General features: G+C 35.5%; 1 long non-coding RNA gene across 1 annotated transcript in view; it reads left to right on the top strand.

The window, feature by feature from the left end:
* Positions 1 to 8,550, top strand: part of LOC144234103 (uncharacterized) — a 99,989-nt gene extending 91,439 nt beyond the window's left edge. Inside the window, exons 5-6 of the long non-coding RNA XR_013335863.1 lie at positions 4,795 to 5,001; positions 8,202 to 8,550. This is a non-coding gene — a long non-coding RNA (uncharacterized LOC144234103). The remainder of the gene's footprint in view (positions 1 to 4,794; positions 5,002 to 8,201) is intronic.
* Positions 8,551 to 20,824: the final 12,274 nt, after the last annotated feature.

Below are 20,824 nucleotides of genomic sequence, written 5' to 3'. Positions count from 1 at the left end.
GCAACTACTTGCTTACAATACAGGAGATAGGTCAAAGATGATGGGTGTACCTGATGATGACAGGAAAGCCATTTTTTACAGTGTGTTTTGCTGTCCTAGGAGTTTAGTCTGGTAGAAGGTATTCAGGCATACGTTTAAAATCAATCATGCATGTGACAGCCAACAATGTATTTCAGATAATCCATTGGAACAAGTGTTTCACTTGCTAAATTTGAGGCACAGATAAAGAGATGCAAAAGCAAATTGAGTGGAAAAAAAATCACTTTATTAAATGTTTCTATTTTCCCTTTTCATCAGCATCAAAGCCAGAATCATCCTGACACAACAGTAATTGTATAAACGGCTGAAATGAAGTAAAGAGGTTATTGTCATTGAATAGCTATCTCCATGGCAATCGGAATAGATTGTATACAATAAAGAGTGAAAAGAAGTAAATGAATAATGAATAAATACAATGCACATTCTGAGAGAACTCAGAAGCAAGCTGATGGTTGAGAGGGTGCCAGAAAAGTTACCGGAGTTCGTGATACCAGAAATGACCAACATTCTAACTTTGTTAATTTGTGAGATAAAATTGTCCCCAAGTTGGAATGCAAATTTAGAGGAAATGGCCCAGGATAGCTTTAGCTAGGCATAGTCATCACAAAAACAGTAACTGAATTAATCTTAACAGGAGATTTTTATATACTCTTATCAAATTAACCTTAAAAAAATTTCTAGCTCCTGTGTGAATATTTTGCATTTGTCACATTAAAATATGTAATTGTTTCTGTTGAAGTCACTAGATATCATCAAAGGCAAAAATATATCTTCCTGGACGCATAGTAACTAGTCTTTACTGAGCACTTTATAATGCCAGGCATGGTGTTAAGTGCTTTTATATATATGTCTTACAACATCCCTGGGAAGGTGGTATTTTTAATGTCTCTATTTACATATGGAAAAAAATGAGGCCCAGGAAGGTTAAGTAACAGTCTCAGGGACACAGCTGAGAAGTGACAGTGCAAGTCTTCTATTGCCAGGCTGTCCCACTCTATGTTAAAGAGTTTTATATATGCCCAGACAGATGATCACTCACCACCTGCGACAACAGCCAATGTGGCCTTCATTACTTTATTTTGATGGCACTTGGGAACTATATACAAGCCTTCCTGTTCTGGCTCACAACCATGGTTCGTCTCATCACTTATGATACTGGTTCCTGGCTGGGAGGGTGGTCTGGTGGTGTCATCTACTACCACACTGACTTCCAGAGTTGATTCTGTGATCTTACTGGTTAGAAAGGTTTGCCCTTCCTCCCCCCTCAGTCTGGGGCAGTCCTCCAGAGACCCATTCTTTGGTTGTAGATGTTTATAGAAGCCATCCTCTTTCTGGAATTAGTGAAGTGAATGCTGAAGGTGGTTCTATTCAAAGTATGTTCCTCAAAATAGCAGAGCGGCAACACCTGAGAGCTTGCTCAGAAGGCAGCTTCTTGGGTCCTACCACCCAGATTTACTATATCAGTATCTTTAGGATTTGCATTTTACCAAGACATCCAAGTGATTTGTGTGCATATTAAAATTGGAGAAATATCAACTTAGAGAACTTCCTTTAGCCATCACTTTTCCTCACGTTTAGAAGATCCATTACTGTGTGTCAAGGGAGTCTTCCAGGACTCAGTTGCAGCTGACCAGAGATTTCCCTAGCTAGACATGGTAGGTGACAGTTGTAGCCCTACTTGAAAATGGCTCTTCTTCATAGAATTATAAATTGGAAAATGTTTTTCTCAGAGCCTTAGTTTTCCTCAGATTGCTAACAAAATCAGTGACACAAAAGCTTCACTGTGGAATCAGACCTGTCATAGCTCCTTGACTTTCGTGTGTGCCTCACTGCATAAAAGAACTCAAAACTAAAACTGAAAAGCTACATAGAATTCAGGTCAATGTAAGATGGTAGAAATCATGGCAGCTGACTGTGAAAGCTTAGTGACAGACTTATGATACAAAAACAGCACTGCTGCCTCCCATTTCTTCCCTTTATTCCTGGCTGCCTCAGCACTCACCTTTTCCTAAATATTTATTTAATATTCCAGAGATTAATTTTGATTAAGTGCTTAGTGCCAGAGTCTTATCCTGCCAAATAAGAGTCAAGTCTACTTGAAATGATGCCATCAGTGCATAAATTATAGAAGGATAATATAAACAAAATAAGAAATTGTAAGCAAAATCACCAATAATTTATATTATCAGCCAAGTGAAAGCTCTATTGAAACACAGTCTGGTCTCCCTGTTTATGACCAAGCCCCAACAAACACTCCATGATAAAATAAGAAAACTAAACTTGACTGTTAATTGTCCAGAACCAAGGGTCTTCAGTACAGATTGCAAACAAATCAAACAGTTAAAAATCCCAGTTTTTCACGAGTGATTAGTATAGATTTTCTTTAACTTTAAAATCAATTTACTTATTTTTCATCTTGTACTAAAAATTTACCCCCACCTGCCTCCATATCTCACTTCCTCCTTGTCTATCTCTGTATCTGCCACCCTATCTTTGAAGTTTTTGCATCTCTCTCCTTGTGATCACACAACTTATTTTAGAACTGGCCAGGGTTTCTTTAGAAGGTTTCAATCTGGACTCCTAACACCCAGAATTTAAATTCATTCTACATCCCGGACAAAGCAGGAATTAGAGACGTGTACAGACAGACATGACATGAAGACAGATGCCAAACAATAGAGGGCTAAGGAAAGGCAGATGTCGAGGGGGGCAAAATTCAAATAGGAGAGAAGTGAATCAATAAATACATAAGAAGTGAGAGAGCCGAGAGAGAAAGAGAGAGAGAGAGAGAATAAAGACCCTTTAAAAAGGACCACAGGATTTTACAAGGTCCAGACAAAAGATTCTCATCTAAACATGGTCAAAGTATGTGAAATTTAGCACTTATACTTAACAGCTCACTTACCCATTTTATACATAATAGCATAATTACTCTTCAGTTGTGAATGTACCTGATTATACCCATAAGTGGAATGGTAAAAATCATTGTTATGTCAAAATTTTAGTTAAATATGTTTTATTTTCTAATATTATATTAACATCAGCAAAATTATTGCACATACTACATGTAACTTTTCAAAAAGCAAAAGTAAAGAAGTACTTTGGCAAGTGGGCAATATAGAATACATGGTGTCTAATATAGCTTTCTAAAGCATCCCCTAATTTAATGGTAAGACCCAAACAGAAGCAAATTGTCAAGTGTGCAGCCAACTGGTCTGCTAAAAGAAATTGCCACATTAATCTCCATTTTGGCCCTAATGAGTAACTAACCATTTCTGATACTTACCTTATTTTTGAGAAATAAAATATACAAGTGAACATAACTAAATATATTGTTTAGGCATAGTTACATATGATAATAATATTTTTCTAAAGGAAAGGGATGCTAAACATAAACCCAGAAGGAAGGCAGTGGAATGCAATAAGGAAAAGCACAATGGTATTGGTGATATTCTAGTTCTTAAATTGGGTAATGAAAGTTTATTTTATTACTAATCACCATGCTTTATATGTTACATGTCTTCATATGCACAAAATTTTATATATTAAAATTTTAAACAAATCATCCAAATATTTTGTTATGCTGCCAATCCATAGAATGCTAATTCAGAAAAAAAATGGAGTGATGAAAATTCACAAGTTTGAACACTAATTATGTGGGGATAAGCTTATGCCTTGAAATATTTTTCCAATTAAATTGAAAACAGAAGGGGCACCTGGGTGGCTCAGTCGGTTAAGCGTCCGACTTCGGCTCAGGTCATGATCTCACGGTTCGTGGGTTCGAGCCCCACATCAGGCTCTGTGCTGACAGCTAGCTCTGAGCCTGGAGCCTGTTTCAGATTCTGTGTCTCCCTCTCTCTCTGACCCTCCCCTGCTCACGCTGTCTCTCTCTCTCTCTCAGAAATAAATAAAACATTTTTTAAAAAAATTGAAAACAGAACACATCATTTCTGCCAGAGAAGTTAAGGGTAGGACTCCCGGCCCTTCTGTTTCTTGGTTGTGCTTGAATGTAAAAACGACAATTTTGCTTTTTTCCAAGAATAATTGTAACCATTTTTTCTCAGAACAACTAACTATAAGTTTTGCAGATAGGCTGTGATGAGTTTTAAGATGCAGTGTTTTCCTTACTAGAGTACTATGTGTTTTAGTTTGGATAAATGTCTATAAATGCCATAAGAGAGTTGAAGGATCTACTATAATTCTTTAAAAACCTTCCAATTTTTAAAAGCTAGGCACATTACAACAGGCAGAAAATAATAAAGACTTGTTGAAGATGTGGTGGGCCAACATGTGTAAATATCTTAGGATATGGATATAAACAAGACAGATAAATGGAGACTGGGCAACAATGAGCTAAATTTACAACCTGTTAAATGACCATGCCCTAAGTGTACTGACTCATCAGTGAGTGGTGGACAACAGGGCTCTTAACCTCAGATGATGAAGTAGAAGTAAGTAATCCGTACTAGGTGTACCAGATTGTATGAAAGTGGGGAAATTAGCTAATAAAATGTGGGATAAAAGCAGTATCCTAGTGTTCTTCACAAACTAGACTGATGAACCAAATCCAACAAAATACATTTAATCAGAGTATGTGTAAAGTTCAACACTTAGTTTTAAAAATACATAGCAAGACAATTTTTTTGTGAAAAGTTACCAAAAGTGAATTTGATTTCTGCCTGCATGAATAGTGGTAGAGTGTCCAGAAAACTGAGACAATCATTCTCCACTCTGAACTATTCAATCTCCACTCAGGAAATTTTCCATTTAAGTGCCACATCTTCAAGAAGATACTGAAGAAAACAACCAAAGAGATATTAAAGAAAAAAACCAAGATAATGGACTGTCTTGAATCAGCATCACATATGGAATAGTGGATATCAAAACTAAAGAAGAAAAGACATAGCAAAGAAAGGAAAATCAGAGTTCAGCTATGTGTACAAGTACTTCAGGCACTCTCATGTGAGTAATTAATTTGATTTGCAGATTTCTGTCTTAAGGGGAGAACATGGCCAAAGAAGGGAAGAATTAACTAACACTTATTTTTCCTGGGGATAATTTTAATTATGGGAATGCTAAAAGGGAGATTAAAATATTTGACTCAGGATTATATTAGATTAATTTTAATATTTCCAAATCTAAAGTGTATGTGTGATTTCAAATTTGTGTACTTTTCCCAATTAATACAATGTTTTTAAGATTTAAAAAAAATTTATTAGCTCAATAAAATTTGAATTCAAACATTGTATAAATACAGAGAAAAACTAGAATCAATAGATTCTAAAAGACATGATGTTAAGAAAAAGGTTAAACCAAAGAAAATTCAAATGTGGTAACCAAGCCAGTCTTAACTTTCCCATCAGCTTGACAAACTTTAGACAGGCTGCTTCCTGGCTTTATGCCCTGAATTCCCTTTCCTTAAGAGCATTTACTTTAAAAAACATAATTGTTTTCTAAAATGATGTCTTAGCCCCTTTGAGATGTAAATCTTCTCTGAGCCTCTTGAATGATTTATGAGTAAGGAATGGCTTTCTCAAGGGTCTGGGAACTACCAGTTTGAAATGAAATCATTAAGGAAGATAGCATCCCCTATTTCCCAGTCTCTGTGGAAAAGTAGGAGCCTACCTTGATGCTCACCAATTAGCAAACACAGATGGGCTAAAACAGACAAAAACATCTATACATAACTCAGGAATAACTCAGTGTTACAGCACACCTTACTGCTTAGCCTCTCCCCTCAAGTGCTTCAGTACTTTCCACTAGCTCACCCTCGCTTTTAAAATCCCTCTCTCCTTATGTTTCAAGAGAATTCATTTCAGACTGAAGTCTCTATCCTATATTTCAGTATCCTTGAATAAAATTTCCCTTACTGTTCAACTTTCTCCGGTGCAGTTTTTAGTTTTGGCAATGGCAGCAGCCAAGGTAACACCCGAGGATAGAAAGCCAGGCAAGGTGCCTGGGTGGCTCAGTCAGTCCAACACACATTTTCAAATTCCTATCAGCCCTCTGTACGTATAATAAGGCATGACCTACTGGCATAATAAGGCATTACCACAAAAGACTTTAATGCAGAATAAAAAATGAGTCAAGTGGCTTAAGAGATCTTATAAAGTTCAGTGAGAGAATCATAAATTTCTGTGGTTGGTGTTAGAGATGAAAGGCACAAGATTCATATGTAAAACTCCAGAAATAACAAAAAGCAAGAAAGTTTTGACACAGCTAATACTAGATCAGGAGTCATTTATCAGGTATAAGTAGCAACAGAGTTGTTAAGTAGGTGACATGAAGTTTAAGTGGTGGAAAGAATGGCAGTCTGTCTCCACTACTTATTTCTTGATTGGTATAGGGTCACCAAGTGAAGTCTCCCTCCCTCTCTCTGTCTCCCTTCCCTCCCTTCTCTCTCTGTGACTGTATATGTACACACACACACACACCACATATACACACACGACATAAGGTATGTAAAACGTTTGGCAAGGCACTATCTATTGGTTGTTATGGCTACTGTTTGTATCATTAAATTTATATCATATGTTTTAATAATAAAAACAGTAATAACAGCCAGTAATACATGGTGCCTTGCCAAGTGTTTTACATACCTTATGTTATTTAATCCTTCTTACTACCCAATGAGGAAGATACTATTATTATTCCCATTTCTTTGCTAAGGAAACTAAGAGTTAGATAAGTCATGCAGCCAGTACGTGATGAGGCTGACATTTAAACTTAAGCTAATTCTAGAACCCATATTCTTATCTAATTAATCCAGTGGTCCTCAAGTCTAACTAAACATTAGAATCACCTAGAGTGCTATTTAAAAATATCAGTATACGGGTCCCATTATCAGAAATTCAGATTTAATTGATATAGGGTAAGACCCAGACATTAATATAAAGACCAAACAAAAAAAAAAAACCCCACTAAAATTAAGTAAACTCTTCTCAAGGTGGCTACAATGTTATTAACTATGGCACTAAGCTATTCTGTTTCTCCTACGATTTTTGTGGTAGAAATAATAGCACAAATCAATACCAACAGAGACAAAGCTCACTTTTCATCACTTCTTCACCTCTAATTCACATTAGAAAGTAGCAATCTGGTTTCCACCCTCACCATACTCTGACTGCACATGCTAAGGCTAGCAACTACTTCTGACAAATCCACCATCCTTTTTATATTCCATCTTCCTGCATCACTTGACATCATGATTAAAGCATCACCCCTGAAACTATACTTCTTCCCCATTTTGTAAAATGTGTGGTCTAACTGTCCTGCTGTTCCCAATGGATTTTCTTCCATGTCTCCTCTTTTTAATTTTCCAGAGTTCCATCTTCATTCTCTACCTTTCTCATTTGCATTCTAGCAGAGTACCTCACCAACTCCCATATTATCAGGTATCCCCAAAGAAAAACAAACTCTCCGTTACTGTCTCCAGCCCCTCCTGGACCTCTGTTCCACACATCTAACTGCATATCCCAAGTGTCTCCACCTGCTTCACTGCAGACCGAGGATGCTGGACCTCATGGGAGTTAACAGCCCAGAAGCCTGGGGTCTCTCATTTTATGCAGTATCTGTTGTTCTGTGCATTGTTTAGGGCAGGGTGGTCATTTACTCCTCAGCAACTGAGGGAAAAGTAAACCCACCATGCCTTCCACACCCACCTCTTATAGCCTTAGAGGGTGTCTATACTGCTGATGGCCATGAAAAGCTTATGAAGAATATTGTTTTAATAGAAATTTAAGGAAACAGAAATCAGGAGAAATATATTCTGTTAGGTCTTTTGCCTATTTCCTGGTTCTCCAATACACAGTTTATCTACCACGGCACAAGCCAAAGGAGAAATTGCTCATAGTCATGGCTGATTTTCTGTTTCTCAAATTTCTTTATTCTGACTCTTTGTGCTGCTAACTAGAACTGGTATATTTGAGTTTTTGTCTTTTCTTTTTACTTCAAATATTTAAGTAAATAAATATAATTTATTTCCCAATTACTGTATATGTAATTGATAACTGCTTTTTTCTCATTTCTGTGACATGCTGCCTTGAAAAAAGACAAATTGTCAGTTATATGTCTATTTTTAATACAGTGATGTTCATTAATTTTACTCTGTAAGGTAATGAAAGAAATAATTTACTTTATTACTTCTTTAAAATTTTTTATAGTATTGTTCTTAACAGTCATGGTACTGCTGATGATAGTGATAACAGGTGAGCTATTTTATTTGGTGAAACTTGTTCATAATTTATAATGCCTATTACTAGAATGTTCATCTTAAATTTTTATCTTTATTACATAAGAACAGAAGACTATTATAGCATCCTATTCTTTGTTTTACTAGATTTATGAATGAGTAATAACTTAAAAGTATATAAATTAAGCACCTGGCTCAGTAATCAAAATCCAAATTTATATGAGTTATAAGCCCTTAGGTGCCTGCTCATTATTAAGTGATAATTATCTGGGTGAATATGCCATTTCATTTATCAAAAGTGCATGTGTTTTGCAATTTATATAAAGACAAAAATCCAATTAGAAGATTTGCAAAGGTAATCATTTTGTTACTGAATATATTAAACTTTGTCATATTAAAATAATCTCCCCAGTGTTAAATCTTTATATCAATATCTGTCATAATTTCCTTTTGCTTACAAGTTAATATGCATACCAGGCATACTGGATACAAAAGCATTCAATGGATTCTCTTTTTAACTTCATAAGTTGTAATATTAAAAAAAAAAAACATTTTCACTGTGCTCCAAGTAAGACTTGCTGAGACTTGCCTATGAACAGAGATTCTCCAAGATATTTTAATTTCTTTTTATTTTCCACTTTGAGCATAGTTCTAAACTAAAAAATTTAGGATGGTTTATAGTCTAATTTTTGATAGAAATTTTTGAATTGAGTTGGAATCTGTTGTGTTTTACAATACAAATCTTTTCATAGAGAATTAATAATGGGGAGAAAAACTCAAGCAATTTTCATGGATAATTCACCATTAGGAATCTTCCTTATGAAATCCAGTTGAGTATAAAATAGGTAAATTAATGATGGATTCCACATGTCCTTCCAACATGGAAGCACTGTCTACTCTGTAAAATAAAAAGCTTCATGAGAAATAGGACTGACATGTATTTATGAGTAATAAGTTTTGGGAAGAAAGACGAATTGCCTGTTATAGGCTATTTTTGATCAATCCCAAAAAGTCTGGCATTTGGCCACTGCCTACCTGGCCCTGTATGACCCACAGACATGTGCACTGACTACCAGGGACTCTGCCAGACACTTTTCCCCTGTAGCCTGTGGGGCACAGAAATGCAAATTGAGACAGAAATGCCCTTGGCTGCCTACACAACTTCTCTCTTTGGTTATTTGGCAGGAATACTCAGCCAAAATTAACAGTCTCCCATCTTCAATCTCCTTCTCACATATCCCCAGCAGTGCAATCCACAGTTATTAACAGTAGAGAATTCTTAGTTTGATATAGAGTCCAAGCATTAAAAACAGAAGAAAATAAAGTCAATGGAATCTTAAGGATAGAGACCAGGGATATTTTGTGTGTGTGTGTAGGATAGGATTTTGTAGTCATGTGCCAAGGAAATAGAATGTCAGAAGACTATTCTGTAGTTCTAACAAAAGATGTGAGGAGTAATATGCCTCTGGATTTTGAAACCAAATACTGGGATTACAAAAGTCATAGTTTTCTCTGAATGAAAAGAGCTATTTGGTTGTCTCTGTCAATTTAAAAATTACTGAGAAGGTGAGCATTCTGAACTTAGTCTCTACAGATTCTTTCCAGGCTAAGCCCATCTTGAGTGCACCCTTTGGAATTTGGGATCAGGTATGCCTAGGTTTCTTGATGTTCTTTTCAGCACATCTCTTATACAGTGGAGATAGTGTGATGGAGTGGCTAGGAGCACATATGAACTTCAGAATCATAAAGCATGGATTTGAATATACCACCTAGTAGCCAAATGACCTTAGGAAGTTTATTTAACCTTTCCTAATCTTTAGGGATTCTTTTGAGCTTAAACATGGAAATAAAAACACCTAACTGTAAGAGTTGTTGACACAATCAACTGAGATCATGTGCGAAGACATTAACACCATGCCTTCCGTGTAATAAATAGACAAATAATACTTAAAGGTGCAAGCATATTTATATTCTTTGATGAAATGAGTCCTTCTACCTTAACATCTTAAGTTGTAGCTATCTTTCTGTGCTAAGCATATTTCTTCATTTTCTAATAACCATTTATACGATCTTGTAAATTCAGAGATTTCTGTGTTTGCTTCTTTAATTTCTTCTCCCCATTTCCTTCTGACATATTTTCTGTGGAATAAATTCAATAGTCAAGGAAAAACTCTAGTTTCACCTTATCTGTAAAAGATTTTCTGATCCTTTGAGAAGAATCACTAGCTTCCTCCCCTGTGTTCCACAAATAGCATAGTATTTACTTGACTAGCATAGTATTTACTTGACTATCTTTGGTTAGCTGTCTGTTTATCTCTATCCCTTGATAACATGTAAGCTCCTTGAGGGCAGAGATCATGGCTTACTTGTCCTTATTGAACTTAATAGTGTGAAAAACAGCTTCAAAATACATGCTTTGGGAAAACAAGTACTGAGAATCTTCTGGCCAGCAATGTCATTTGGCATTTGGAAAGCCACTAGGGATGGAAAAGTACGATCAGACATTCTGTTCGATATTTTATAGTAAATGCCACAGTGAAAAGTGACTGAACATTTGAAAGGCCCCCTGGAGTGTCACATTCTGAAGCAGCAGTTTTTGAATGCTGTTTTAGGACCCATATCTGCTCTTGATATTTTTTTGTTCAACGACTATTCACAGAAGAATATAAAATATCAGTAAATGGGTCTTTTACCTTCTCTCTCTTTTCTCTTAAAAATAAGAGAAAGATTATCTTCTGTCTTTAAAAATTAATTACTCAAGACTTCAACAATAATGATAATGTGATTTTGATTTTGTTCTACTTTTAAAATTCTCAAGATACAGGTATAACTTAAATCAAATTCAGCTTATAGTTCTAAAATGTAAGTAAGATGAAAACTGAATAATTCATGATAATTGTAGTCATGTGAGGTCAATGCCATTAGTGATAGCAATTTAAGTATTAATTTACACTTGCTGGGCATGTAAAATATAACAAATCTTAATTATCTTTTCTTGTTTCTTTTAAACTATTGGTGATCTTGACACTTAATCTAATAAATACTGTGTTTACATAAATGAGATTTTTTAGAGAAATGTTGAGAAAAAAGGTCCAATGAAACAAATCAAATATATAAAGAAGGACAGATCTCATCGTTTCAGATTTCACAAAAGTTTACTCTTAAATGCAGTTTCTTATCAATACAACACAATAAAAGCAGACTAATAAAACAAGTAAGTGGTTGAAAAAAATAGAATAAGTTAGGAGAGCCACTAATTTCTCCATCTTCTCCAATTACAAACTTTAAGACTAAAATTTAAGTGGACTACAAAGCATATTCCAAATTAAAATAAAAATGAGTTTTGAATTTTAACCAAAATATAACTACTATTTCATAGCAGAGGTGGGACAAAATGTATTATCTATCATTCTGAAAACTAATGACCTCCACATAGATGATGATTTTTGATGAATTTTAATGGAAATAAAATTTCTGAAGTTTAATTATCACACATTTTGCTGTATTTAGAAAGATCTAACCAAGTCTCATGTTAAGAAGAGATAAAAATTAAAATTTACATTTTAATTCTTTCTTAGATATAGATTCTAAAAGATGGAGCTTAAAAGATAACTTCATTTTGCTTTATAAAATATTCTATCTGTTGTAATTTCTAAAGAGGAAATTGATAAACTGCATTCTGGGCCATAAAACACACCTTACAAATTTAAAATAGAAATCCTATAAATGTCTACTCCCAGACCACCTTGAAATTAAACTAGAAACCAATAACAAAAAGATAGCTGGAAAAACCTCAACATACTTAGGGTTTAAACAACACACTTCCAAATAACACATAGTTCATAGAAGAAATGTCAAGAGAAATTTAAAAACATTTTAGACAAAATAATAGCACAATGTATTAAAATTTGTGAGATGCAGAGAAAGCAGTGCTTAGCAGGAAATTTATAGTATTGAATGTATGTATTATAAAAGAAAAAAATCTATAATCAATAATCTAAGCTTCCACCTTAGAAAACTATAAAATGAATGAATTAAATTCAGAGTAGAAAGAGGATGATGAGGGTAGGAGGGCTCTCGACTCACCTTGTCCCACAAACATAACTAGACAACTATCAAATTATCCTAAATATCCCAGAAATTGACCTGAAGACTGGCAGAACAAACGTCACAAGTAAAGGAAGAAAAGTCCACACTAAAGAAGGTAGGAAGTGCGAAGACATGGTTTAGGAGGGAAAGGGATCATGAGGTGATGCGTAGGGGAGGAAGCTATGGTTGAGGAGAGAGAGAGAGAGAGAGGGAGAGAGAGAGAGAGAGAAAGAGAAAGGAGCACCCAGGGAAACACAAAAGGAGAATGTTTCCCCAAAGTCATTGGCTTAGAAAATGGAAAGGACTGAATTCATGAATTCTTACAACTAGCAGGGTTTAAAGCCTAGACTTTTAAAGGTCAGCCAGCATGGCTGGGATAGAGCCCAGAGGGCACTGCACTGCTTCCTGAAAGAAGGCAGGCAAACAACCCTGGGGAGCAGACAACATGGAGGCAGAGATCTGACGAATGCCTGGGGCACACAGTGGGGCTATTATATGCTCTGTGAGGCAACATTCACTGACGTGCTTCTCCAGGAACAAAGAAAGTACCTGGCTCCATTTTCCTCTCCTGCCCTCAGCATAAATTCAGAGCCATTTGGGGGCACCTGGGTGGCTCAGTCTGTTAAGCAGTTAAGTGTAGGACTTTGGCTCAGGTCTTGATCTCATAGTTTATTATGAGTTCAAGCCCTGTGTCAGGTTCTGTGCGAACAGCTCAGAGTCTGGAACCTGCTTCAGATTCTGTCTCCCTCTCTCTCTCTCTGCCCCTCCCCTGCTCATGCTCTGTCTCCCTCTCTCAAAAATAAGTAAACATTAATAAAAATCAGAGCCATCTGTGGGAAACAGCACAGCACTGACCCTGGCTGCCTAACTTGCTTGCACCAAGCCCCACCCCCTGGCAACTGATGGGACTGCCCTTCCCAGTCAGGCTTGCCTCAATCCCAGTGCAGCAGGCCCCTCCCTAAGAAGACCAGCACAAATTCCTGCCCATACCATCGACACAAAGTCTGAAACAGACTCCAGGCTCTGAGCTAGCTGACAGCACAGAGCCTGATGCGGGGCATTAACCCACGAACCATGAGATCATGACCTGAGCTGAAGTTGGACACTTAACTGACTGAGCCACCCAGGCACCCCACCTCAGTTCTGATAGAAGCAGTTTCAAGTCTCCTTTCACAAGTAGACCAGAGCACACCTAGTTATAACTCACCACATTCAGCCCAAGGACTAAATTCTAACTACAGCAAGCCAGAGATGCAGATGACTGGCCTGAAAGATAGAGCAACCAAAACACAATAGCATAGTGCATACAGTGAATACCAGAGACATTCCCTGAAGCACCAGGCGCTGCGCACTACATGACCTTTTCTTCATAAGGCCATTACTTTCAGGAGCAGGAGACATAACTGGCTTTTCTAACACACACACAAAAAGGCAGAAACTTAGACAAAATGCCAAGACACAAGGATTTATCCCAAATGATAGAACAAGATAAAGCATAGCCAGAAATCTAAGCGACACAGATATAAGTAAGATGCCTGATGGAGAATTTAAAGAAACAATCATAAGGATACTCACTGGACTTGAGAAAAGAATAGAAGGCATCAGTGAGACCCTTACCACAGAGGTAATAAAAAGTTAAAAAAGAATCAATCACAGGTGTGGAATACAATAAAAAAGATTGGAAACAGGGTTGATGCAATGAACAGCAGGTTGGAAGACACATAGGAACAAATTAGTGATCTAGAAGACAACACAAAGTAATGAAGCTAAACAAAAAACAGACAAAAGAAAAATTCTGCATCATGAGAACAGACTGAGGGAACTCAGTGACTCCATCAAACATAGTAACGTTCATATTATAGTATAGAAGTCCTAGAATAAGAATAGAGAGAGAAAAGGGGACAGAAAATTGATCTGAAAAGATAATAACTGAAAACTTCTCTAATCTGAGGAAGGAGACAGACATCCAGATCTAGGAGACAAAGATAACTCCCATCAAAATCAACAAAAGTGGGCCAACACCAAGACATATTGTAATGCAGTTTGCAAACTATACTGATAAAAATCTTAAAAGCAGCAAGACAAAAGGAGTCCCTAACTTACAAGGGAAGATTCATAAGACTAACTTGAGATTTCTCAACAGAAACATGGCAAGGCAGAAGAGAATTGCATGATATATTCAAAGTGCTGACTGGAAAAAAAAAATCTACATCAAAGAATACTCTATCCAGCAAGGCTATCATTCAGAATCAACCCTTGATTTTGGCTCAGGTTGTGGTCTCACAGTTCATGGGATCAAGCCCAGCGTCACGTTCTGCACTGACAGCATGGAGCCTGCTCGGGATTCCCTCTTCCTCTCCCTCTCTCCCTCTCTCTCCTCTCTCTATCTCTTTGCACCCCCCTGCCCTTCTTCTGCTCGCTCTCTCTCCAAATAAATAAACTTAAAAAAAAGAAAAAGGCAAGATAAAGAATTCCCCAAACAAACAAAAACTAAGGGAGCTTGTGACCACTAAACCAGCCCTGCAAGAAATATTAAAGGGGACTTTGAGTGCAAAAGAGAAACCAAAAGTGACAAAGACAAGAAAGGATCAGAAAAAATCTCTGGAAACACTGACAAAAAAAGTAATAAAATGGCACTAAATACATATCTATCAATAAATACTTTGAATGTAAATGAACTAAATGCTCCAATTAAAAGATACAGGATGTCAGAATGGATTTTAAAAAAGAAACAAGATCCATCTATATGCTTCCTATAAGAGACCAATTTTAGACCTAAGAACAACTGCAGATTGAAAGTGAGGGGATGGAGAAACATTTATCATGCAAATGTATGTCAAAAGAAAGCTGGAGTAACAATACTAAAGTCTAGACAACTAGATTTTAAAACTTAAGTCTGTAACAGGAGACAAAGAAGGGAACTATACAAATGTCCATCAACTGATGAGTGGATAAAGAAGATGGGGTATATATATATATANTATATATATATATATATATATATATATATATACACACACACAAATGGAATACTACTCAGTGATCAAAAAGAAGGAAATTTTGCCATTTGCAACAGTGTGGGTGGAACTACATGTATTATGCTAAGCAAAGTAAGTCATTCAAAGAAAGACATATCATATATTCACTCATATGTTGAGTTTAAAAAAACAAAACATGAACATAGAGGAAGAGAAGCAAAATAAGATAAAAACAGAGAGGAAGGGAAACCATAAGAAACTCTTAAATACAAAGTCAAACTGAGGATTGTTGGAGGGGTGTTGGTTGGGGGATGGGCTAAATGGGTGATCGGCATTAAGGAGGGCACTTGTTGGAATGAGCACTGGGTGTTATATGTAAGTGATGAATCACTAAAATCTATTCCTGAAATCATTATTACACTATATTTTAACTAAGTTGGATTTAAATACAAATTTTAAAAATTAGAATCTAAGTAGAAGAGTACAAAGTTCAATATCCATTCATGATAAAAACTCTCAATAAAATGGGTTAGAAGAAACATACCTTATCAAGTAAAGGCCCTCTATGAAAAACTCACAGCTAATATCATCATCAATGGGGAAAAGCTGTGAGCTTTTCTTCTAGGTAAGAACAAGATAGGGATGTCCACTGTCACCACTGTTACTTAATATGCTTTTGGAAGTCCTAGCCACAGCAATCAGACAACAAAAAGAAATAAAAGGCATGAAGATAAGCAACAAAGAAGTAAAACTTTCACTATTTTCAGATGATATATAATACTCTATATAGAAAACCCTAAAGACTCCACCAATAAATGAATTCAGTAGTTTCAGGATACAAAACCAATGTACAGAAATCTGTTGCATTTCTATACACCAATAATGAAGCAGCAGAAAGAGAAATCATGGAAATAACCCCATTTACAGTTGCACCCAAAACAATAAGATACCTAGAAATAAACCTAACCAAAGAGGTAAAAAACCAGTACTGAAAGAAACTATGAAACTATAAAACCTGATGAAAGAAACTGAAGATGACACAAAGAAATAGAAAACATTCCATGCTCATGGAGTGGAATAAATTGTTAAAATGTTGATACTACCCAAACAGTCTAGACATTTAACGCAATCCCTGTCAAAGTACAGGTAACATTTTTCGCAGAGCTCGAGCAAAGAATCCTAAAATTTGTGTGGAACCACAAAAGACTCTGAAAAGCCGAAGTAACTTTGAGAAAGAAAAGCAAAGCTAGAGGCATCACCATTCTGGAATTCAAGTTATATTACAAAGAAATCAATATGGTACTGGCACAAAAATAGACACATAGATCAGTGGAATAGAATAGAAAATTCAGAAATAAATCCATAACTGTATGCTTCGACAAAGCAGAGAATATCCAATGGAAAAAAGACCATCTCTTCAGCAAATGTCTTGGGAAAATTGAACAGCAACATGCAACGTAATGAAACTGGACCACTTTCTTATATCATACACAAAAATAAATTCAAAATGTGTTAAAGACCTAAATGTGAGACATGAAACCATAAAAATCCTATAGGAGAACACAGGCAATAACCTCTTTGACATTGGCATTACAATTGACATTGACATTGGCCATAGCAATTTCTTTCTAGATACGTCCCCTGAGGTAAGGGACACAAAAACAAAATAAAGTATTGGGACTTCATCAAATAAAGGTCCAGCAAAACAGTCAACAAAACTAAAAGACAGCCTATTGAATGGGAATATATATTTGCAAATGATATATCTGGTAAAGGGTGGGTATCCAAAATATATAAATAACTTCTAAAACTCAACACCCAAAAAACAAATAATCCAATTAAAAGTGGGCAGAAGATATGAATAGACGTTTTCCAAAGAGGACGTATAGATGGCCAACAGACAAATGAAAAGATGCTGAACACGACTGATCATCAGGAAAATGGAAATCACAACTACAATGAGATATTATCAGGAAAATGGAAATCACAACTACAATGAGATATTACCTCACACAAGTCAGAATGGCTAAAATAAAAACACAAGAGACAAGTGTTGGAAAATGTGGAGAAAAAGGAGCCCTCTTGCACTTTTGATGGGAATGCAAACTGGTACAGCCACTCTGGAAAACAGTATGGAGGCTCCTCAAAAAGTTAAAATTAGAATTACTCTAAGACCAAACAATTGCACTACCTGATATTTACCCAAAGAATACAAAAATACTAATTCAAAGGGATCATGCATCCTGATGTTTATAGCAGTGTTTATCTACAATAGCCAAATAATAGAAACAGCCCAAGTGTCCACTGGCTAACGAATGGATAAAGAAGATGTGGTGTAGATACACATACACACATACATATGGCAGAATATTATCAGCCATAAGAAGAATGAACTCTTGCCATTTGCAATGACATAGATGAAGGTAGAGTGTAATATGCTAAGTGAAGTAAGTCAGAGAAAGACACATACCACATGATTTCACTTATATTTAGAAGATAAGGGACAAAACAAAGGAGCAAAGGGAAAAGAGAGAGACAGACCAAGAAAAGACACTTAACTATATAGAGAACAAGCTGATGGTTACCAGAGAGAAGGTGGGGGGGGGGGGAGGATGGATGAAATAGGCGATGGGGATTAAGAACTGACCTTGTTGTGATAAGCACTGGGTATTGTATGGAAGTGTTGAATCACTATATTGTACATCTGAAGTTAATATTACATTCTATGTTAACTAACTGGAATTTAATTGAAAAAATTAAATTCACATTAAGCAGGAGAAATTAAATAATACAAATTAGTAAATAAAATTGAAAATAAGAAATCAGTATAGAAAATCACCAAAACAAAAGCCAGTTCTTTGGAAAAATCAATAAAATTGATAAGGCTCAGACTAATTAAAAATGAAAGAGGGCATAAATTGCTATTATCTTAAGTGAAAGGAGACATCACTACAGATCCCATGCACTTTAAAAAGTTAATATAGGAACATAATGAACAACTCTATGCCCACAACTTTGATAACTTAGATGAAATGTATCTGTTCCTAAAATGACACAATCTGTGAAAACACACAAGAAGAAACAGAAAATGTGAATATGCCTATACCTATTGAAGAAATAGAATTATTAATTAAAAACCTTTCAAAACAGAAGGCATCAGACCCAAATGGGTTCACTGGTGAATTCTACCAAACTTTCAGAAAGAAATGATACCAATTTTCTAGTCTCTTCCAGAAGATAGAAACAGAGAGAAACAGAGAGACTACTTCCTAATTCATTCCATAAGGCCAGCATTATTTTATTCCAACACCAGACACAGTATAAGAAAAATACAGACCAATCTCTCATTAATATATATGTAAAAATCACAAACAAAATATTAGAAAATCAAATTTAACCATATTTAAAAGGAATCTTGCACCACAATCAAATGAGATTTATCTCAGGTATGCAAGGTTGGTTCAATCAAAAATCATTTAATATTTAGTCAAAAATTCATTAAATGAATAGGCTAAAGAAGAAAAATTACCATAGATATAGAAAAACATTTAACATAGTTCAACACCCACCCCTGAGAAAAACTCTCAGCAAATTCGGGTTAGAGAGAAACTTCTACAACTTGATAAAGTATATCTACAAAAAACCCATAGCTAACATCATACTTTAATGGTAAAACACTCAAAGCTTTCCCTCTAATTTCAGCAAGAAGGCAAGGATGTTCCCTCTCACCAGTACTTTTCAACATTGTACTGGAAGTCTTAACTAATATAGGAATACAAGAAAGGGAAATAAAAAGTATGTAGATTGAGAAGGAAGAAGTGAAATTATTCATAGATGAGCAGGTCATCCAGGTGGAAAATCTGGAAGAATCAACAACAACAACAAATATCCTGGAAGTAGCGCAATTATAGCAAGGCTGTAAGATACAAAGTTAATATACAAAAGTCAGTCACTTTCCTATACATCAGCAATGAACAAGTAGAACTTGAAATTAAAAACACATTAACGTTTATATTAGCATTCAAAAAAATACCTAAGTATATTTCTAACAAAATATGTGTGAAATCTATATGAGAAAACTATAAGGCTTGCATTAAAGATATCAAGGAAGAGTTTAAAAAATGGATAGTCACGTTCATGGAGAGATTAAATATTGTCAAGATGTCAGTTTTTCTCTGCTGGATCTGTAGATTCATCACAATTCCAGTCAAAATCCCAAGTTATTTTGTGTATATTGACAAATTGGTTCTAAAGTTTATATTAGTTATAGCTAACTATATTTTGAAGGAGAAACAAAGTTGGAGGACTAAAACTACCCAACTTGCAGACATACGCTAACAAACAGATTAATGAGCCCAGAAATACATCCCTGTAAACATAGCCAACTGATTTCTGGCAAAGGAGCAAGGACAGTACAATGGAACAAAGATGTCTTTTCAACAAATGGTGCTGGAACAGCTGGACATTCACATGCAAAAAAATGAATCTAGACATGGACCTTAAGTCTTTCACAAAAAATTAATGCAAAATTGGATCGTAGACCTAAATGTAGAATGCAAAACAATAAAATTCCTAGAAGATAACATAGGGGAAAATTTAGGTGACCTTGATATGGTGATGGCTTTTTAGATACATCCCCAAAGTAATAATCCATGAGAAAAGGATCTGTTAAGTTCTACTTCATTCAAATTCAAACCAGATAAAAACCAAGAACAAACATCCTTCAATAGGTGACTGGATAAATAAACTGTGGTACATCTAGACAATGCAATATAATTTAGCTCTAAAAATAACAGAATCATCAAGTCATTAAAAGACGTGGAGGAAACTTAAATGCATATTACTAAGTTAAAGAAGCCAATCTGTAAAGGTTACTACCGTATGATTCCAACTATATGCCATTCTGGAAAAGGCAAAACTATGAGACATTGTCTTTGTCATTGTCATTATGACATTGTCATTATCAATTGTCAGTGCTTATGGAGAGAAGAATGGATAGGTAGAGCACAGAGGATTTTTAGGACAGTTAAACAATTCAGTATGATACTGCAGTGGTTGATACATGTTATTATACCACAGAATGCACAGCACCAAGTGTGAACCTAATGTATAATATGGACTTTGGGTGATGATAAGGTGTCAGTGTAGGTTCATCAGTTTTAATAAGTGTTACCACTGTGGTCGAGGGCATCTATTGGGAGGGACTTCTGCATGTATAAGGACAGAGGGCTGTCTATACTTTCTGCTTATTCTGTTATGACTCAAAAACTCAAATAAAAATGAAGTCTAATTTAAAAAATGTTTAATGTCATTTATTCTCTGTACACTTGTACTCAAGAATTGGAAATGTTATCAAACCAGCTGCTGCAAAATTGAAAATAATGACTTTATTACACTTATACAAACTATCACTTATCATATATATGAGAAATTTTCATTTATGTTTCTATTCCACAAAATAATGTAAAGACTTTGTTATTCCTGGACCATTGACAACTTTAAAATTGCTCTCCAGAATTGCATATCT

The sequence above is a fragment of the Crocuta crocuta genome, unplaced genomic scaffold, assembly GCF_008692635.1.
Source record: "Crocuta crocuta isolate KB4526 unplaced genomic scaffold, BGI_CrCroc_1.0 scaffold518, whole genome shotgun sequence".
NCBI classification, from domain to species: domain Eukaryota; kingdom Metazoa; phylum Chordata; class Mammalia; order Carnivora; family Hyaenidae; genus Crocuta; species Crocuta crocuta.
Note: the sequence above shows the minus strand (reverse complement) of the source record. Positions and strands in the feature narration are given on the sequence as shown.